The sequence below is a fragment of the Haemorhous mexicanus genome, chromosome 5 (genome assembly GCF_027477595.1).
Source record: "Haemorhous mexicanus isolate bHaeMex1 chromosome 5, bHaeMex1.pri, whole genome shotgun sequence".
NCBI lineage: Eukaryota > Metazoa > Chordata > Aves > Passeriformes > Fringillidae > Haemorhous > Haemorhous mexicanus.
In genome coordinates, this window is record NC_082345.1 from 7,797,313 (window position 1) to 7,813,462 (window position 16,150).

Sequence of the window (16,150 nt, forward strand, 5' to 3'; positions counted from 1 at the left end):
TTTGTTAATAATGCTGATTTACAATTTCAGTTTTGAACAGTTGATGTTAAAACTATTTTTATGCAGTGGTACAGTTTCAACATTCCTTTTTTTTCCCTTTGCTGCTGCAAATATAGTTTGAGAATGTGTGAGTTCTACTGATACCATAAGTAAAGACAGCTGATGAAACTTCAGTAGTAAAACCACTCACCGGTGTGGTTAAAAATCTGCTCCCACATCTCATGTCTTATATTTGAGCTCATCATCTCTTAATTATGTATCCTTGTCTTCCTTTGAAGAGCAGCAGTGTGTGGGTTGTGGTGAGGTATTCTCACTGCTTGGGTGAATTGTTAGCCACAAGACCAAAGACTGAGTGTAGCAAACCGCTGTATGAGTGGCAATATCCCAGGATATGACACACAACTTGGACTGTCTTATAATTATTAAATGGGTTTTGCAAATAATGATGCTTGCATGGGAAAAAAGATAGTAAGATTAAAAAAAGGAAATGTATTTATACATTCCGAACCAGAGTGCTATATGCAACGTTTGTATAGTAAAACAAAATCTTACAATTGAGGTTCTTGCTTTTTATTTGTGGTGGCAGGGGGAGAGCAGATGGCAAAGTAAACATACATGTTTTTACATGTTTTTGTGACATGTAAATGATGCACTGACAGTGCTGTGTCAGGCACCATAGCCAGCTTAGAGGATGAGGCATTTTGCTTTAGATAAAGTGAACTCCTCTATTTTTTTGCCGCTTCTTTTGGCCACAGAAAACAAAAGTAGGAATTGCTGCACTGGAACAGGCCCATGGTGTAATTAATGCCAAATCTACCCTGACATTTTTTACAAAATTGATTGATTGGTAAGAGAGTGAAGTTAACCAGCATCAGATCCTTTTGGAATACCCTGTCCTTGTCAGAAAGTGCAGCAGGCAGGTCGCTTGGCTTTGCACAAAGGTCCCCGTGCTCTTCCCAGCAAACAATCCCATCCAACCCTGTATTTTTGTAGGCTATGGATAGAATCATTCTTGCCTATTCCTGCTGCTGTCCCTTAACAAGGCATTGATTTTTTGTATGTTCAGGCTGCACATTGAAAAATAATATATTCCTGTAGTTTGAATTTGCTGCTTGTTTCATTTAGCTGAATCATTTCCCTTTCCAGACTGGAAGCAGGTGAGAAAGTCGGACTACAGATCCTGACTTTCAGGCTGTGTATCTCTGTTGTGTTCCCTTGCTCATGTGCTCACTAAGATAGTTTGATCATTGTAGGGTTTCATATATGGCAGTCTCTTAAAAGTGACATTGTCGTAGACACCTGCCCTTGCACTCCTGTTGCTGCTGTAGCTTTAATGAGGAAAGGCTCATTAGCATTCTCCAGGAAGCTGTTTCCCTGGCAGGCGGATATTAGAAGGATAATGTTTTCAACACAGCACTCTTTTGCTGCTTGACTTACCTGACATTATTGCATATCCCTGAAAGTTTTTGTTGATTTGTTATGGTGGTACCCAGGTCCTCCCCTCGGAGAATGCTGCAATATGATCTCCTTAGCAATTATAAAAAAAAAATATTTACTGTGTTTCACATTCACTCAGCTTGGTGAAACCCTTCAGTAACTCCACTACTCTCCCCTTGCTTGTCATTTTTGCCCCTTTATTTTATAGCTGATCTTTCTAGACATGAACTAAAGTTAAAAACTGATACCAGCATGGCCTCTGCATTCAACAGCTCTTAACATTTATCTTGTCAAAGTGTCTTTTCATTTGTACATTTTACTTTTGGCTCCTTAGCTTGTTTTTAATCTATACTCCAACTTCCAGTCGTGACTATTGTGTTTCTTTATAGTCTTCATGAGTCACATTGTCAAAGCCCTTTTGAAAGGCCAGATAAATAATAATGAATTCTGTGAATGCACTCAAAGTTAAAAAAGACATATTTTTTTCTATGTTATCAATGTTGTCTTTCTCCCCATTATGTAATCCCTGTGCAGGCATTAAAGTTATAATCTTTTAAAGTAGCCTTCCAGACGGTTTACTAAATCACAGAATTCATTGGCATGTAATCTGGATCATCATTTGTGGCTATTTTTGAGGACTGCTGTCCTTTCATTCCTGATAAAAAAGTGCAGGTTTTTGTTGGATGCCCTGCCTCCAACCTTGGGCTGCTTCTGAAATGCTGTGTGTGTGTCCTCAGAATGGCTTGCCTTTAATTTATCCCTTTATTTCAGCACTTTCTCTTTTGCTATCTGCTGTTCTTTCACCCTTAACTTGCAAAAGAATTGATTAATGGGATTTGCTTTTTGAAAGGACCAGAGGGGACAATTTTTTTATTTGAATAGCATAGCTTTTTCCATCTGTATTAAGCCTAAAAATTTTTTTTTAGCCTAGAAGGTACCTTTTGGTCTGTCTGGATTTCTGGGCATCCGGAGATAGAAAGGCATATCTTAGAATATGAGGTAGGGTCAAGATTGCTCCACCCCTCCCAAAAAATGAACCATGCAAGGATTTTGTGTCACAGAATTATGTTTCCTCTGTTTTCCTGTTTAAGAGAAGGGACATCTTATTCTCTCACTTTCCTGAGTGTTGTTTATGCTTCCCATCTTGGAGGGAAAGTGCTGTTGGCTGTTGTGAAAGAGAACTGAAAAAGAAAAGACTAGGAATTTCCACTGGAAGAAGTAGTGGGTATTTTTTATGAATATCCCAAATTAGGAACCCAGCTAACAAGAAATGTTAGTATGGTGATGCAGGGTGAAAAAAGACAGGGTTCCTCTTGTGCATAGCTAAGTAGCTCAAGGTCATAATCAGCCATTATTTTTTCTGTGGTGTTTTTTGTCCTCTTTCTTCACTCCCTTTGTTTCCCAGTACTATTTCAGACTTGCCAGACAATTGTGCAGTCTTCCTGCCTCTAATGTATGTCAATAAATTGTCCTTATGCCACTGGTTCAGTCCTTATGCTCCCAGTCTCCATTTTTAAATCGTAATGTCTAAGTATATTCTTTGTTCTGGTTGTTTCAGTCCAGTGCTTTTTGGAAAAGGTACCCCTTTGCCTCAGCCTGATACAAAGCTTTGCTCAGTACTCACATTGCTCTTGCCCACCTGCTCCTTCTGTATCTAGAGATTTTGTTACCCTTTTTTCCTGATGGATATACTATGCCTGCATAATCTTTTGTGTCAAAAAGCAGAGGGTTTCCCTTGAAATCAGTGGGAAGATCTGATGAACATACAACATTATTTTACACACCTGCTGTACATTTTTGCTTTGTCCTGGACACAGCCTTTTCTAAACCTGTTGTCAAGGCTTTCTGACTCCACTTTCTGTCCTTGACTCCTGGTGTATAATAAAAAGGCCAATACCATCATATCAAATTTCTGGGAACAGCAGTCACAGGAAAGTGTGTTACTTGATTTGGTTGTTTCAGGCACAGAACTGGGCAGGTGAGAGTTACTCTGAGTGCAAGTCATTCACCCCCCTGCAGTGTAATGATGCCCATCACGGTGCAGACACGTGTTTTGCAAGTTTCTTCTTTACTCTTGGCTGTGTTGGAATCTGCAGTAAGTTTGTGATTCCTTCGACTGGGATGAGAAAAGATCAGAGACCACAGGAGCAGAAACTGCAGTGATGGGTGCAGAAGGGCCAGTGCAAGCTGGGTGCAACGAGATCCCAGCTTGCCACACCTCTTGCATTAATTCACGCTGCTAGAAACTAAAAAGGTGAACATATTGTTATGGATCCAAAAATAGCTATTTGGCACAAAGTGTCTGAGAATGGAATGACACTGTCTCAGCCCTCCCCCTTTGTGGTTCATGCTGTTTTGTGGGACTCTAGGACCTTGATTTTTGGAGTTTTGGCCACTTTTGGTCCTCTTCTCAAAGTTGCTGGTGTTGGGTGATCTCATGCTGATTCCAAATCATTTACCCTATGTGGGGTTTGTCTGTGGTGCTGAGCTCCCTGCCCCAAAGACTTTGATCTAAAACCTGCCCCCCTTGCCTGGCCTGATTCCTATTATTTTCTTCTGGAAGCTCTAACATAATGTTCAGCTTAATCAGAGGTGCCTCTGCCTAAGGATAAAGAAGGGAAAATATCTTAGTCTGGACCATTCTTTTCTGTGTGCTCTTTTCCTCCTATTGTGGCTGTCTAACTGCTGGTAACATCTGCATCCCAGTGAGCCATATCATCACAGATGAGGAAACCAAGGTACAAGCAAATTTGGGCTCATTCAGCAGGCCAGTGGATTAGAGGTGAGAATGGAAAGGAGACAGTCCAACATGCTGTCTAGCTGTGTGTTACCAATGCAGCATTAATTTAGCTGTTTCAGGAGATGTTTGTCTTAGTACCCATATTAATAATCATGTTCTAAGATATTATGAGAGGTTGGTGAGAGAAATCTTAACAGCCAAAAGAAGTGCTTATTTAGCCTGATAAAGTTTAGCAATCCGCATACATTAAATTATATAGGCAGCATATTTTCAATTTATTTTCCTTGTTCTCCTATTTGCAAGTGAGCCATCATGGATTTAGCAATTGTCTACAGCAACAGGCAACTGCTCTGCCCATCCACAGACTACAGGATATTTTAAGAATTTAATTTACAATAGTTAACTTGCACTTTTTAGTAACTACTTTGAGACCAAATCAATTTTATAAGTCAACTCAGTATTTTTCAAAAGGCGATACAAAATAAAAAAAATTGTAACGCGTTTTCACTTGGAATATTTTGATAACTTTATAAATAACTTTCAAGCAGCTGGCTAGCTCTGCAGAAATTAACCTGGTTCTGAAATGTGAATTTGTACAGAATTTTGCTCTGAAAATAATGTGGCACTGAGCCATGACAGCTTAAGGTGTCTCTTTTTTGCAGGGGGGTTAGATGGGGAAGTCCAGTGATTTAGTGACTGAAGAGAGTTGCCACTTTCGTGAGCTCCATCCCTAGGGATATGACCTTTTTAATCCTCTTTAGTTAATGTATTGGTGATCTTTACTTAGGCAGAGTAAACAGTGCTGTTCTGAACAAAGGGGAGGTCATGCTTCCTGCATTACACTCTGACCCCGGGGTCACGGCCTTTGTTCACTTCTCAATGGGAATTGCTCTCCGAGGGCCACCACAAAACGGAGAACTAATTTCGGCACGTGCTGCCGGAGAATGGCAGAGTATCAGGTTTGCCTCAACCCAACCTCCGAGGGCGCCGAGCTCGCAGCCAGAGGAAAAGTCAAACTATTTCAAAGAGGACGTATTAGCTCTTTAATTACCAGTGGCCGTGGCACTTAATCCCTCATTGAACTAAATATATTGCTTGGGTCTTCCCCCTGTAATTCAATTGCTCACTTTTCAGCCTTTAATTTTTTTTTTTTTTTCCCCTGACTGGATTCTTCCAAAGGAGGAAGCACAGACTAGTGAAAAATAGCGATTTCTTCCCTTAAAAGAAAGTGAGAAAGCACATTGCAATTGCAGCATCAAACTTGGGCCTCTGAGGTCTCAGAATGAGCCTTGTTTCTCAGCCTGTAAGGAAGCGTGGTGCTGTGTCCCAGAAGATTGGATTCAGCACCTTTTCCATAACTTTTTCTGCATGTTGCAGCAGTGCACACACGCACAGGGCCCTGTGAGGCCAAGCATGGCAAGCACAGGGTACTGAGCCAGAGAGAACTAAAACTTCCTCGTTTTTATCACTGATTTTATGCAAAAAGGCTGGGATGTTTTTTCTTTTTTTTCTTTTTTTTTTTCTTGGCTTTGAAAGTAACTGGTGGCAGAATGTGATGCATCTCATTTTTAGGTGCTGTGACTAGGGAACGTATATAAACATGGAAGCTGAGATAAATTATCTGGAAGACTTGCATACAGAAAGCCACCACCTTTTACCAACTGAAAGTTGGTTCTTTTTCATCTGTATGCTCTTTTTGCTCAGCAGTAAAATCTGTGAAATACAATTTTTGATCATAAAATAATTAAGCTATAAACACATAACTTCAGCCAGCATATGGCTTTTCCACATTTTTTTCCTTCTATTAAAAAAAAACCCTAACCAAAAAACCCTAATTGCTGATGACAGCCAAGTTGTGTAAAACGCAGCAGGGTTAGAACTGAGCACAAGGGATCTGAGTGTATTTGGGGGGAGCTTATAATGTTGCCATCACAAAAAAAAAAATAACACTACAATACTAAACTTTGGAACTTCTGTGGCTGTCAGCATGAATAGGATTAAGGTAAAAATGTGTCTTTGCATTCCAGTCATTTCAAGTAAAACATTACATCCCTCTTTAAGTTTTCTTGCAGCTGAATTATTTAAACAAACACTTCTAATAATCTACTCTTAGACTTAAAAGTACATTCTGTAATACAGCAGAATGAGCTCTTTTAACAAAAGCAGTGGCTGAGCAGCTGAGTTATCACGCCCTTTGAGTGAAAACTTGCATTCAGAGCTGAACCAAATCTGAGCAGCAAGTGATGCTGACTGCAGCAATACTGAAACCAGCCCTTCTGTGTCCCTTATTTATTGCTGGAAATTCCCAAAGTCCACTACTTTTAGATTTTTTCATTAGAAGATAGAGTGGAAATGTATATTTACCTGTTTTCCACTAAAATAATATTGTCAGGTTGACATGTCTATTAGTCCCTCATGTTGCTTAGTTAAAATTAATATGTTTACTAAAAAAAAAATGCAAAGTCCATCCCTTTTTATCATTTTTTTCAGTATAAGTATTGCTTTTCTGTTATCTGTGGGATTTTAGAGACTAAAAAGAGTCTCAAGGCAATGCTATTTGCATTATTTTGGGGGGTTTTTCTTGCCTTAAAGCACTGATATGGTTGTGCTTTGTTTGGAGTTGATGAACTGTAGTAGAATTTTAAAATGTGGATAGCAGCTTGGAGTTTAAAAGAAAAAAGTTAAGAAAATACTCAGCTAGTATTCAAATTTTAAAATATTTCTTTTTCTTTAGAAAGATATTGGAACCTTACAATAGCTATAGGATGCCTGACAAAAGGGAAAACTATATTTTTCTGAATGTGTTAAACATTTCAGCATGCAATATGATAATTTAGGATGCCATTGTAGAAGTGCCTCTTCTGTAAGATCCTTAGTGAAGGGAACCTTTTGGAATGCTTTTGCTTTGAACGTTCCTGACTCAAACCTCTCAGTATTTTTTTTTTTTTTTTTGGTTTAGGTTTATTTTACTGTTTAAAAAATAGCTTTATCTGTGGCAAGATTTAGATTAATAGAATGAGCAGAGAATAGTCTATTTTATTGTGTGAACTTGGTTCCTCAGCATTACTAGTTCTGGCACTGGTTTTTCCAGCTAGTGTACCTGGTAAAGCTTAATGGTGGGTAAGATTTCTCTCATTTCCTAGACAAAGATGTTGCTGAAATTAAAACATGAGCTTCTAATTTTGGTATCAAAATTCTTTCCAAATGTGACCCCTGCAGTGAAAACCACGTAGGAACCGTTCATATTTAATAGCCTCCTCTCTTTAGCAACTGGTGTACACTTGTCTGTACTGCTTTTAATATGAAACCATTTCTGTTTCCCTTTTGATTTCTTTGATTCTCTGGACCATTGAAATACATAGTGAAAGATTTTAAAAATAGTTCTGTAGAACATGGGGTTTGATCAGGCTTTAGGTGTGCTATGGAAATTACGAAGCCTGTTCTTTACATTTTGAAGATGAACATTTTTCTAAACACTAGGATGTATATTCAGGCCTAGTGTAATTCAGTAAAATTCATTTGATATGAATGCTTATTTTCCTTATTTGTCTTATGTCAAAATCTGTTCTTGTGCCTCCTTCTATTAAAAACTTGAGTAAAAAGAAGTATGGGAAAGTGTAAAAGAGCTACCTGGGTGCAGATAGCTGCATATCATATGTTCATGTGTGTGTGGTTTTTAAATTAATACTTGGGTGAGCAGAAAATACAAGACAGACGTCAGTTGCACCTGTAAAAATAAAAAGGCAGCTTCTCTGGGAAACTGCATTGCTCAGTTTTTCTGTGGTAAGAGGATCCTTGCGTTTTCCACTGACGTTAACCCCTTTGGAAGGAAAAATGCACGATAGCCTCAAAATGGTGCTCTCTGTTAGGGAAGGGCAAAGATGAGCTGGAACTGTGCAGTAGTTCAGTCACAAAAGGGCCTTTTCTAATAGATTTCCAATAATTTTCTTAGGCTTCTTAGACAGTGAACGTGATACTCCTATAGAAATGTTTCCCCATGAGCATGGGATCCCTATTTGCTACCCAAACAGTCGTGTAAGTGCAGTTTTAAAGCAAAGCTGTTTTTATAAGTCCCCACAATGAGTGTGAAGTACCTGTTTTGCTTTCCCCTCTGAGCTGAACACTCGGGGCACTGCCAGCTGAAAGCTGGAACATTCTGGTCTTCACATGCAGTGCTTTATTCAGTGAAATCCCTCACGTTTTTGTCAGTCTCCCTCTGGCTCCCAGGTGTGGGAGCAAGGTCCTGCATCCAGGCAGTCCCAGAGCAGGGAGCCTCCTTCCTTCTCTGAGCCTAGGGATGAGTTGTTACGGTAACACCGAGGGATAAAATTCCTGCTGGCGTAGCGCTGCTACAATCAGCTTCTTTTATGTAGTTCTTACTCTGTATTTAAGCTGTGTTAAGGTTTTTAAAATGTTGCATTTGTTTATATAACTAGAAAAACAATGGTCCTGAACCGTGCCTTCCATTGATTTTCCTGTTGTAATTCAAATGTAATCCTTCATTAGTAATCTTTAGGCTGCATTATAAAAATATTATAATTTCTATTGTGCAGAATTACATAAACAATATTGATTTTGAGTCTTATTCACACTTACTGGACTGTGCTAGCATGTGACTATAACTGCATACATACATGTACATACCTGTATCCAGGTGTCCCAATCTGCACTCACGTACGGAAGGGACAGAGTATGTGATTTTATTGAAATGGTTGCTGGGGGGAGGTGAAATTTTTAAATTTTATTGCAGATAAATGACAGAAGTAACATGAGCTTCTGACATCAACTTTAATTTTGGTATTTGGCTTCAAAATTTTTTGAAAAGCAGCTGTATTTCTAATTGAGTCAGGGAGACTTCTCCATATACAACCCAGTCACATTCTCCTGTTTCCAAGAGACAAAAGGTCTGGGTTTTTCTCCCAGTACAGTTTTCTTGTTAAGTTACTTGTTTGCATTAGAAAAAATACTGTACAGTTTTCTTGATATTTTTGGTCCATCAAAAGAAAAGTCATTGCATTGTATTTCTGTTGGTAACTTTTTCTGGGAATATACATTTAAGAGTTGACCTTTTAATATTCCAGGGCTTTGATCACCCATATAAAATATTCAGTAAAATGCTTTAAGGCCCTAAGAAAAAAATGGCTAAATTTGAAACTTCAAATTACCATGGATCAATCCCTGGGATGAACTGAAAACATAGTTCACTGAATAGGTCTGGAAGCAGGTTTTCACAATTTTGCCCCCCCCAACCCGTTTTTTTTTTTTTTTTTTTTTTCTTTTTGGAATGCCAGTTTTAATACTCTTTATTAGTGTAGACTACATAGCAAACTTTATTTGGCCTTTTCCTTATAGGGCTTGTGTGTTTGTAATAAACTTCAGTAAAATCACCTTTATTAAATTATGGCACGCATTTAATCACATGGATGCTGATTCATCCTTGAAACAGCAAAATGAAAAATTAGGGGGGAAAAAAAGATACTTTTTGCACTGAATTTCTGCTTTGCTGGCAACACCAAAATGACCCTCCTTTCTAAAACCCATTTTACACACCAGTGTGGAGTGACAGCCCAGGAGGAGCACGGCCTCATCCCAAGCCTTGGAACTGGCCCTTTCTGTCCACAGGGAGAGAGGAGACCTTTAGTTACATCACCTGTGCCTCTGTGCAGGACATTTTGTGCACTGCAACTGAAACGCAGCAGAATTATGTTAAAGATGAGTTTATAACTTCAGGCATCCCTTTACAATTCATGAAACTTAATAATGCATGTGTGACAACTCCAGTAAGTGTGACACGACAGACAGACAAAAGACTCAAATGACACCATTCATGGAACACAAATTCTATAAAGTACTGTCCTTTTCTCACAACTGTGTTTTATACCTGCAGCTGATATCAGGAGTGTAGAAGCCTGTATTTATCTGTCTGGATAAATACATGAATACTTCCAGTAGGTTCATTATTCTCTTGACATTATATTTGATTATAATAATGTGTCAATATCATTAATGTTAGGAGGGTTGGTTTTTTTTTTCGAGGAGAGGGATTTAAATTTACCAGTGTCAATATACTGTTATTGTGTGAGTTTCCAGTTATCCTTTACATAGCCAACCTAAGGTGCACTTTATGTACCCTGTATTTTACCTTTAATGGGCTCAAAAGAAATGGTAACTTGAACTGTAGAGCTGAAGTTGGCCACGTAAATATATCTGATACTAACACTCAACTCACAAACAGAATTCTCTATCTACAACCATTTTGGATTGTCTCTGTCTGTAGTAAGTAATTGCAGTTATACTATGAAAGTGATACTGTAATGGATGTCCCTATTTATTTTCTTACAGTTCATGCAAATTTTTCAGTTTTGCTAACATTTCCCTACCAAAAAAACCACAAAGGAATTTGTGCTGTATGTAAATTTTGTGTGCATTGCAATTCGCTTTGTACAGGATTATTTCACTCTGGTGTAATTAAAACATAGATACTTAATGTAAGAGAACTTGGACACTGGACTGGTCTTGAGTAGTTTAAAAACCTGTAAGTAATTTATGATAAAAAGGAATTTTAAGCCCTTTAAGACCCGAGAAATTGAAAGTTTTCAATGAAGATTTCGTCATGTGTATTTGCTTACTTGTTGCAGCTTACTCTTCTCTAAAATCAAGCTCTTTTTTTTTCCCCAGTGTGTTATTTTTCCTTTCTTTTTCTTACCTTCTTTTTTCCTAGATACTTTTTTTTTTTTTTTTTTAAACCTCCAGCAGCTATTTCTGCGAGGCACCCGGTTGTGAGCAGAGGCACCCATTAGATGGAGGGTTTGAGCGCGGTGCTCCGGGCAGAGCAGGGTGCCGGCTCGCAGCTCCGGGCGGTTCAGCCGGGCTGCCGGGAGCGCCGCCCGGGACGGACGGAGCGGAGCCGAGCGGAGCCGAGCGGGCTCCCCGTGCGGGGCTGCCCAGGGAGCGCCGCTCACCTGCGCCCGGGGAGCGCGGCCAGCGGTACCGGGACAAGAGTAGAGTGAAAAAACACCCGGGAAAAAAAGTTGCAAGATAAACAGCATTATGTCGGCAGCACCCTTAAAAACCTGCTCGTGCAACCACCCCTTTTAATGCCTCCTTTCTTGGAGGAAAAAAAAAGTAAATTAAAAAATAAATCACTCGTCCTAGTGCCAGAGCTTCACTTCTGTTGATACCGGTTTAATGCCAAGTTTTCTGTACAACACTATTGTTAAAGTTTATACAATACAACAGTATTGTTAAAGTACAGTGTACTGGAGGAAGTGTTTTTGCAAAATGCTTCATTATGTTTTGAAGGGAAGGGTGTAGAAATACATCCTCATTCAGCTTGCTTTTACTGTTTAGATCATTTCAGAATTGCCTATTTGGTATTTCAGTGTTTTTCCCCCATAATTTAGTAGGCCACTGATCCATTGGTATTAATGCAAGTTATCCAGCAATAAATAGAACTTTCCTAAGTGACCTGCACAATGGCACTGTGTGTAATTGCTGTCCTTCCTCTGAAGTATGCACCCCTGTAATCCCCAGACTGGTCCTTTCAGGAAATGGTGCACAAGACTGCTTTGCTTTTCTAGATAGATTTTAATTATTTTTATTCTTAATTCCTAGAGAGTAGCTCTAAAAACAAAAGCTGTCTAAATGTTAAATTAAATTATTATTGGTGATTTTTTTATAAAAAAAACCCTGGAATTATTTTAATGATACAATAAAATAAAAAAGGAGGAATTTACACTTTTCTGGATAACTTTTAAAAAAAAGGAAATATGTTTATTGGATCATTTTAAAAAAAAACAACCTAAGAATGCACCTGATCTTCTTTTATTAAATATTCCTGAAGGCTGTTAGATTACAAACCACCCCATATTGCAAATGAGCTGTATTATCTGGAGAGTAAAAATCATGATCTGTTTAGAGGTGAACTCAGTGTGGATGTCTCTGTCATACCAAACTGAGAGGAAAGAACGAGAGATGCCACTCTGAGTTAAAATATGAGGAAATTAATTAGTGTTCAGCAGGAGTATTTATAATGAGTTTCCAATAAACAGAACTTGAGATAAAGGAAAAGGAAGGAGATATAAAATTCTGTAATAGTATAATCTGTGGTGTGAAAATACTAGCTTACTACTGTTTGCATAATTTGAATTTATTCAGGGATGATGAATCTTAAAATAATTCTTCCACCTCCCTTTTTGGAATTCCATTTCTTTTAAGTGAAGCTTACAAGTTGGACTTGAGGTAGTTGTTTTCCTGTTTCCTGAATCCCTAAATTTTTTAGTTCTGTGGTAACTTAAAGTTAGACAACTTTCAACCTTACTTCACAACTGTGGTGACAGAATGCATTTATGTGTCTCCTTGAGGAAGGGTAGCTTTGGGTGGATGAATATGAGCCACAATTGTGTAAAGGCAAGGCACTTTTAACCCCCCAAATGCACCAGAATTATCCCCATTAGGAGCAGGCAAAAGAAGGGATGAACCTCAGCTCTTTTCACATTAACAGAAAATAAGAAAGGAAGGGGCAGGTATGGAGAGTAAAGAAGAGGAGGACCTATGTTTTATATAGAAAGTAGAAAAATAAATAGGGAGCTAAAAATCATATCTGAGAAACAAGGGGGAAAGTCATTTAGAAAGCTGATTAAATACAAGTAAAACACTCTGAACTAAGCAATTTGTCTATGTAAGTCCGATCCTTCCCTAAAAAATAGGTCTGTCTTTTATATTTCATTGGCATTAAAAGTTGTTGACTGCACTGTCACTCGTAATCTCTTTTTTTCTGTGCAGGGTTAACATTCTCATTTGTGGATATTCTGTTAAAATAAATACTATCAGGAATGTCATGCCATTATTTTAAAACAAAAATTATAAGAGTTTTCGCTGAATGTGATGGCTATCTGCTGCTAAGGCTGTTATCCAGAAATTTTGCTTGCTTTTACTTTTTAACCACCCAGAATGTATGCACATCCTCTGCATCCACAGTCTATATGCAATAGAGACCAGTTATTAGAAGAGGTCAGAATTACTAGGTGTCATTTTACCGAAATAAATATTTGTGGGAAAGTTACTGTTTAAATATCTTGTCAACTCTGTCCTGATAATCTCTAGTATGCTTTTACTATAATTCCCTAAAAATAAATATTAGAAACATTTTGTGGTTTCACACCATTAAAAAAAAAAAAGTTGGTAAGGGAAAACCATAAAACATATATTTTGCTTACAGAAGAAATGTGTATTCTCCTCAGAATGCTGCTGGTTGAGCATTTTCTGGAGATCTGAGGCTGGATGGAAATGGGTAACAGAGGTTCCCTAAATTTGCCACGGCAGGAGTCGTTGGGGCTCGAAGAAAGCCACATGTGGTACCCCGTGCCCTCTGGACTTGGCTGATTTGAGCACTTTGAGAGCAGGGCTCGCTGCTGGCAGGCAGGAGCTGGGGCTGGGACAGGAGCTGGGGCTGGAGCTGGAGCAGGGGCTGGAGCTGGGCTCCAGGGCCAGGCTGCTGCTGCAGCCCAGGCAGGGCTGCCCGTACCAGGCACAGCGCCTGCAGCTCTGCCGCTGCCTGTGAGCTGGGGTACCTGGGCCGTGGGACAGAGCCTTTGTCACCATCTCTGCCACAGCTGGGTACTGAAATGCTGCACTTGGGAGGTAATGGAAGGAGGAAATGCTCTTTGGAAAGAGCCTCCGAGTGGGAAACCCTCCGCTCCATTTTGCAGGATAGTGCATTGGAGAGCAGCCGCTTTGGATGGCATAGAGACATATGTCTATGGGTTTTCTTTTCACATTGCAGTTTTTTCTATCACCTCATGATCAATATTTAGTGGAATAAAATATCAATTAATATATTGTTTTTCCTCAAGAATATTTTATAAACTTCAATACACATGGTATTGACTTTTCCAATCAGTTGAAGCTGCCTAGCTGCTTTAAAAGTACATCAGGAAAGCAATGATAGCATAAGCAGAATGAATAGTAAGTGAGAGGGTCAACTATGACTTTCTTTAAGTAACTATCTGATCCCTTTTTTCTTATGGTAACATATTTTCCACAAAGAAGATTCTTCAAGGTTGAATCTTGTACAGTCTCCTCCCCCTCTCCACCCTCCCCCCCCCGACCCCCCCGCCCCCCTCCCCCCCCCAGTTCAGGGCAAATCAAATGCTTGACAACGTTTTTTGTTAGGAAAGCACATGAAAAAATTTTGAATATACCAATAACAGAAAAAGTCTATATATTTTTATTGCAAGAAGGAGATTTCATTGGCTGAATGAAATGGCGAGATGTGACGCAAAAGGACACTTGGACGGTGGAAATGCTGATGTATGCCAAAGCAGGCGCACCAAGAAATGCTGTTGCTATGAGAGAAACAGAGGGAGAGGGAGGGAGGGAGGGAGAGACCGTGAGAGAGCAACTTGTGGAGGCCTTAGTTTTCATTTTTGGTTTATAGCAGAGAGACTGCAACGTCTCCCATTTCTAGCAGGAAGGGTTCAGGAGCTTCCACTGGGTATTTTCATGAGGCTGAGCATTTAGAGGAGAGGAGGGAGATGAGAGAGATGCAGGTCACCTTAGAGCACAAAAGCAATTGGAAAGTAGGAGGCTGTATGTACTGAGCCAATGATCTGTGCTATGATAGATATACAAATTAGTACGGCAGATGAAGCAGCTTAGCTCATTATCCACCTGATGGTACTGAGACTTAACAATTCAAAATGACAGAATTAAAATGCAGGCACACACAGACACACACAGACATATATTTATAATGACCCCACCTTTTCATCTTATGAATTATCCAGCTGGGATACCGACGTCTCTTGTGTAATATTCTTAAAGAGCTGCAATAAATTCACCTTGTGAGTCCATGAGCCAGAAAAGGGGGAAAATAATTTGCAGGAATTTTTTTTTTGTCTATCTTCTTCGGCAAGGGGGAAAAAAGTTTGTGCTATGAACTTAGCCTAGCAGCTTCTGGAACGTGAGCCAAAAGGGGCAGGAAGTTGTTTTACAATAGCGTTACAGTGATCTGCCACAAATGGAAAAAGCCAAATGTTGGACTCGGCAAAGAGAAAAAACATTCTTCTCCCCCTCGCTTCCCTCCTCTTGCCCCTTAAGAGAGAAAGAGGGAAAGGAACGCTGAACTAGAAGTTCTTTTTTAATTACTTCTTGTAAGTAATTGAAAGATTATCTTACTTGCATATTCCATGGCAAGCAGGAGGGAAAGAAGTATCAAAGGGACGTTTAAAAAAATGCACTTGGTAACTAGCAACGGGACTTTTGGCACAATTCCTTGAGTTTGCTTGAGGTTATGGAGGGGGATGGGAAGAAGAAAAGCAAGTCGACGCAGCACGTTTTCTTTAAAGAAGGGGAGGGTGTTTGGAGGCAAAACTATATAATTTTTTTCTTTTTTTTTTCAAGGAAATGTATGTTGATCTTCTGAAGCTGAATCCTCAGGCATTTGTGGCCCGTCCTTGCAGCCTGGTATGTTTTTTGTGAGTGTGTGCGAGCGCTCTCAATCAAACAGCAATCATGGCAGCTGTTTTTCTTCCAGCACAGCAGTTGAGCTGTCTCGCCCAAATGCTTATCAGCTTTTGACTCGGTGCCAAGAGAGTTATAAGGGCCAAGCAGCCTGAGCTTGGCTGTGCAGCTGGTTTGGAAGTAAGGGCATGAGAAAACAAAATCGCAAAGTTTTTCTGTCACATACAGTATTTACTTTTTCAAATAGCCATTTTCAGCTCGGTAGGTTGGGGTTGGTTTTATGCGTGTGTGTGTGTGTGTGTGTGTGTGTGCTGTAGTTCGTGGTCCTTACGGACTGCTGTGTTACGCAGAGCAGTGTAGGTGTGTGACTGCAGAGAGGAGCCTCTTCTCTCCGTTTAATCCCGGGAGATATTTCCGTAGAAACCACCCCCCCACACATACACCCCCACCTCCCCCAATTAAAAGCTTCATTAGCCGCACTGCCCTGTCAAGCATATTGCCATAGCGTGG

At 39.6% G+C, this 16,150-nt stretch overlaps 1 long non-coding RNA gene across 2 annotated transcripts in view; it reads right to left on the reverse strand.

Annotated features, from left to right (window-relative positions):
- Window positions 1-15,349, reverse strand: part of LOC132327054 (uncharacterized) — a 31,382-nt gene extending 16,033 nt beyond the window's left edge. For both annotated transcript variants that reach the window (XR_009486429.1, XR_009486430.1), the window contains exon 1: window positions 14,941-15,349. This is a non-coding gene — a long non-coding RNA (uncharacterized LOC132327054). The remainder of the gene's footprint in view (window positions 1-14,940) is intronic.
- Between the last annotated feature and the right edge of the window lie 801 nt (window positions 15,350-16,150).